The sequence below is a fragment of the Leopardus geoffroyi genome, chromosome B1, assembly GCF_018350155.1.
Source record: "Leopardus geoffroyi isolate Oge1 chromosome B1, O.geoffroyi_Oge1_pat1.0, whole genome shotgun sequence".
Lineage (NCBI taxonomy): Eukaryota > Metazoa > Chordata > Mammalia > Carnivora > Felidae > Leopardus > Leopardus geoffroyi.
In genome coordinates, this window is record NC_059327.1 from 153,501,828 (window position 1) to 153,507,827 (window position 6,000).

Sequence of the window (6,000 nt, forward strand, 5' to 3'; positions counted from 1 at the left end):
AATCACCAAATATATTGCATATGACTTCTCTTTCCTCTCAATCACTATGCCATTTATGGTTTTAAGTGGTTTTACACTAGGAGCACTCCTAAAGAGATTAATAGCAATATGGGAATTCAATATTTTATCTCTGATATATTAGGAGAAAAACTTAATTTTAGAATGTATAAAAGTAAAAGCATGATGTTGAACAGGTTAACAGTTTAGAAATCAATTTTCACATACTAGAAATGGTTCAAGTGTTATATCAAAATTGTTAACCATTATTTCGATAAGACATATCCACCTAAATATTAGAAGACTAAAATTAAATTTCTATTGACTTACCATAAGAGTTAGGTATCTGCACCTGGCTAAGAGAAGAAAGAGCTTTTTTTTTTGGATCCCTGACACAGAGGTTGATATTCCATAATATTTTCTTGTTATTGTTGTTGAACTAGATTTGATTAATTGGTATTTGCCTGTAACATCCTATTGAATTTAATATATCCTACGATTTACTGAAAAAGCAGAGTCATTTGGGTAGATTCATCCATGGGGATCTCATAATGAAAAAGAGGGAGAAGGACTGAGAGGATTGAGAAACATGAAGAAATAAGTCAAAATTTAGAGTTAATACTGTCAAAACTTGTATTTGACACTCACTGAGTGATGATCGTATCAGTCCATTGGGAAGCATAACTGCTCTCATGGAAGTCTATAAAAGGTATGGAGAATTCCTGAATGAAATCCATGTATGTATGTTAGAAATGATCTCATCTAAATGAAGAGCACTAAAAATTTTGAAACTACAATATGACCAATACCATTTGGTATTATATTCTGATATAAACATGAGTTCATTTATCATTCTCAATTTTTCTTTGTATTCTTGCCATTTGCAACAACGTGGATGGAACTGGAGGGTATTATGCTAATGAAATGTCAGTCAGAGAAAGACATACATCATTTGATTTCACTCATATGTGGAATTTGAGAAACCTAACAAATGAACATAGGGGAATGGAAGGAAAAATAAGATAAAAACAGAGAGGGAGGCAAACTATAGCAGACTCTTAAATAGAGAACAAATTGAGGGCTGATGGTGGGGTGGGGGTGGATGGCATTAAGGAGGGCACTTTTTGAGATGAACACTGGGTGTCATATGTAAGAGATGAATCACTGGGTTCTACTCCTGAAGCCAAGACTACACTGTATATTAACTAACTTGAGAATAAAAAAAAATTTAATTATGTAAATTATATATGATATATTTACATACATAATTTAGATTCTTTTGTGTGTATATATATATGTATTTCCATATCTATATCTTTATGTCTATGTTTGTATTTATATGGACAGCATGTAGGTATATGTTTTATTTTTTTTCTTGCGATGTCTTTCAAAGACGTATCATTGTCCTTGGCTAACCCTGGCAGACTTGGCGTCTGCCCACGTCCAATAGAACAAACAAGTCCTATGGTAAAGCATACTACCAGTGCAGTGGAAAAAATCATTCCAATCATAGTTGGAGGCACTGAAAAGCCTAAAAAGGCTGAAGAGCATGGTCATTTGATTTTACAAAAAGTGAGTGTAAATAACTTGAAATAATATTCAAATTTATCACCCTGTTATATACATAAATCAATATTTACACTAAGCATGGATAATTACATAAAAAAATGTCTCTAGTTAAAAGATCATTTTTTTTTTCCAAAGGAGCAACAATAAAGCTGATGATATTTTCAGCAACAACAACGAAAGGATGAAGAGATAGTATCTTACATCTTTGAATATAACAACAAAACAACAATATTTGCCAACCTAGAATGCTATATTCAATAAAGTTATCTTTCAAAATGCAGGTTAAATGTAGACATGTTTAGATGAAACTTGAAAGAATTTATCATTAGAATTCTTTAAAATGGCTGCTAAAAATAGAACATTGTACCACATTCTTCAGATGAAAGGATAGAAGTACAGGAAGACATGAAAAAGGAAGAGTAATTATGTTGGTAATTACTATTGGTTTAGGCTTAATAATTTATATTATTCTTAGAAATTGTTCAGATTTATCACAATGAACAGATTTATTGACACACAATTGACCATGACTTTCTGTGTCTTTTATTTTTTGCGTGTGGATTATAGAATAACAATATACAGTCAATTTTCTGTGGTGCATTGGTGACTTCAGTATCTTAAGCAGACAATTTGGCTTTTGGAAAATTAATTATAGTCTTTCACTCCTTTAATGGAAGTCTTACATTTTATCTGGTACTCCTTAATATTTCCTGCACTTTTTCGTTTCGGCAGCTTCACCATGAAGTATCTCGTGATGATTTCTTTTTATTTATTCTGCTTACGATTGTGTGGGATTGTAGAATTTTCCGATTTGTATTTTTCATCCTTTTGGAAAATACCTCATTCATTAACTTTTCAAATACCGCTTTTTACTATTCTCTTTCTTCTGGTACTGGGACTCAGATTAAACATATATGAGATATTCCTATTTCATCCTCCTCTGTATTTGATAGCTTTTTTATTACCCGAGGTAAAATTTTGGAAAATTTATTCTAACCTTAAAGTAGTTCATTTTCTCTATTCAGTTATAACTAATCTGTAATCACACAGTACGTGCTCATTTTCAAATCTGTCTTTTTGAATATGCTTCTATTGTCTGTTATTTCTGTGTTTCTCAGGCATGGTATTTAAAATCTTATGTGCCTGGCTTCTATTGAGTATGTGCTTAATATAGAATTTAAAACTTTATTTGTAGTAAGAATTTTAGACCTAGGATAATATTAACTTTCTGAGAATATATATTCTTTAATTCTGTGCTAGATACTCGAAGAGCAGGGGGCACTAGGAGACAAGGACAATTTAATCCAAACTCTAGGCCTGAGGTAGAACAGGCTGAAGGTGTAGTTTTACGTCTGTTTCACCCTCAGTCTGAAGGAGTAGCCTTAAGGGATCCCAGATTAAGACAGAAATAGAGTAGACTCTCCTCTTTAGCTAAGCAGGCTCTGCACACTCATGTTCCCATTTCTCTCTACTATAAAAGCTGAAGCTCAATTTTCTACGTGGATATTTTCTGAATTGAAAAATGCCTTTGAATACAAAAACTACTCAAGTGTAGACACATGTCTATAGGTTCTTGCTTTCTTCTAAAATGTGGCCCATTAAACCCTTATTATGCTGTTAACACTTTGATGTTCATATTTCAATTATTATTTTATTTTATTCATAATGTTTGGTGTCCTCAGTAGAGAAGTTGGTCTTCAGCATTAACCTACTGTTACCAGAATCAGAAGTTTTCATGAAGTGTTTCATTAAAATTACACTAATTAAACGATTAATAAATTAATACAAAGCCTGTTTTAGTCATATCCCCCTTTTTATGGGCGACATGAAAAAAACATGATATTTTTGTGAAAGAGATTGGGATGGTTTTGTCCACCTTTTTTTTTGTTTTGTTTTGTTTTTTAATTTTTTTTAAGTTTATTTCTGAGACAGAGAGAGACAGAGCACGAATGGGGGAGAGGCAGAGAGAGAAGGAGACATAGAATCCGAAGCAGGCTCCAGGCTCTGAGCTGTCAGCACAGAGCCCGACACGGGGCTTGAACTCACAAACCGTGAGATCATGACCTGAGCCGAAGTCGGTCACTCGACCGACTGAACCACCCAGGAGCCCCTGTCCACCTTTGTTTGAACCACACATTAAACTTAGCCAGAAACTATTTAATCTAGACAAAACATATTAAGACTTACACATATACTAAAGTATGTCAACATACATTTCTCACATATATCATCTTAATGTAGCATTCATTAGCAAAATAAAACTGGATAATTAATAAAGCACTTTAGTAATATAGTAAATTGTTATAATATTGATGAATGTAAATCAGCTTTGTCCATAAGAACCATTCCTAATATAGCTACATGCTATTCACTCTGTTGTAGAAGTTAATTTACATAAGAGGAAAATTCCAAAAGGGAAAACAAAATGTATATCCTCCTAAGTAGTGAAGACAGAGATCTCCTCACTTTACTTAATCACAGAATTAGCACCAAAATTTACAAGGCAATTGATTGAACACATGGAACACAGTGTTAAGAGTAACATTTGTTTTTGTGCTTTCCACAACTCTGTGCTGGCATCTTTTCTTTCTCAACCTTCCATCAGCCATTTTGTACATCCTAAATTATTCATGAATGCAATAACAGGTTTCTGCATTAATAATGTATAACTACATCCAGAGAATATGAAAGATAAAATGTAAGTTGCAAAAGAATCAAAGTTTTGGCAGCTTTTATGATATCCATTCATCTGGCATTTTCTATCATTAATCATTATACCATTTTTGGTAGGATACGTGCTTAAGGATAAAAATTTTCCTCATTGAAATACAGGACTGTTACACTTAAATATAGAAGATATAAATATTGATATCGATATATAGACATAGGTATAGATATACACAGTTTTTCTTTACTATAAAGAGCAAGAGATAATTTTTGTTTGTTTTAGGAGTTATTTTAAAAATATTTAGAAAAAATAGTCAAGAATTATTTTTTTGTAGTTCTATATTTTCACTCATGTGTTAAATACCTTACATGATACAATACTGTCAAGAAGAATGAGTAAAATTTTGGTAGGAAAGTTAATGTTCTCTGTAGAATATTCTTCTCTTACTACATATTTATTCATATCTTTACTTAGAATTATGCATGCAGAGAGATATAAATGACACCTTAAATTCCTATATTGATTTTTTTAGAGCAGTGCAAAATTTAACTTTAAAGCTTATTGAATTAAATATTTTTAACATTTTTAACAATATGGAATCACCACCTTTTCAAAAGGCCAGTATTTGATTCCAAAAACATAAAGATAAATAATACATATTAACTGCCTTTAAGAAGAGTTTCTTTGTTATCCCTCACAGAACGCCTATCAGCTGATTCTAACTGGTTTACTAGTATAAAGGTTTGAACTTTGAGACACAATTTCAATGCCATTTTTCACCTTTGAACTTGAGAATTTAAATAGGTATTAAATATCTTCCAATCATATTTTTTCATTTTCAGGTATGGAAAGTGAACATCAAAGTAAATCAATTATATTATCACTATTGTAACAAGTATTTATAGTAGGATCTTATTATTTTGTATTTTTTTTACATCACATTGACTGTTCCTGCATCCTTTGTTGTTAAGCAGCCAATACTTAAAATAATAACCAAGAAAAAATTTCATTTTCCCTTCTGTTACTTGTAATATAAACAGATCATAGAACATGACAATAATCATGATCAAATTTGTATATTCGCAAAATCAGATGCTGCAAACTTATTGTGTTCTACAAATAAGATTTATTTGTTCTTTACAGTGTTTTAATTAAGATTAAATTGTCAAAAAATTGAAATTTAGAAAAGTTTAAGTAAAAATACAGATTTGCTGGGGCACCTGGGTGGTTCAGTCGGTTGAACGACTGCGGCTCAGGTCATGATCTCGCAGTTCATGAGTTCTAGCCCCACGTCGGGCTCTGTGCTGACAGCTCAGAGTCTGGAGCCCCCTTCGGATTCTGTGTCTTCCATTCTCTCTGCCCCTCCCCTGCTTGTGCTCTCTGTCTCTTAAAAAATCAATGAAACATTAATTTAAAAAAAAAATACAGATTTATCAATTTGTTGAGGTTGTGTACACACCTTGGTAAGTGTGAAGGCACAGTGATGATACGATGCCTTACCATTCCTTATCTTCTTACAACCAGTACAGTGGTTTTGCTCATTATATAGCCTGTCTGCTCTCTGGAGGAGTTTAATTCAGTCTGTGACTCCTAGAATTTCTAAAAACTTAAGGGAAAAGAAAACTTGAAAATTAAATCTAAAGAGAGGGATCCAACATGTAGCAATTATCTATTCTGTGTCAAGCATCCTGTCAAGGTACTTTCATGCTTATTCTGTCGCATACTTCACTCAGAAATTCTGGGGAAAGGCAGCTGGATTTTCATAT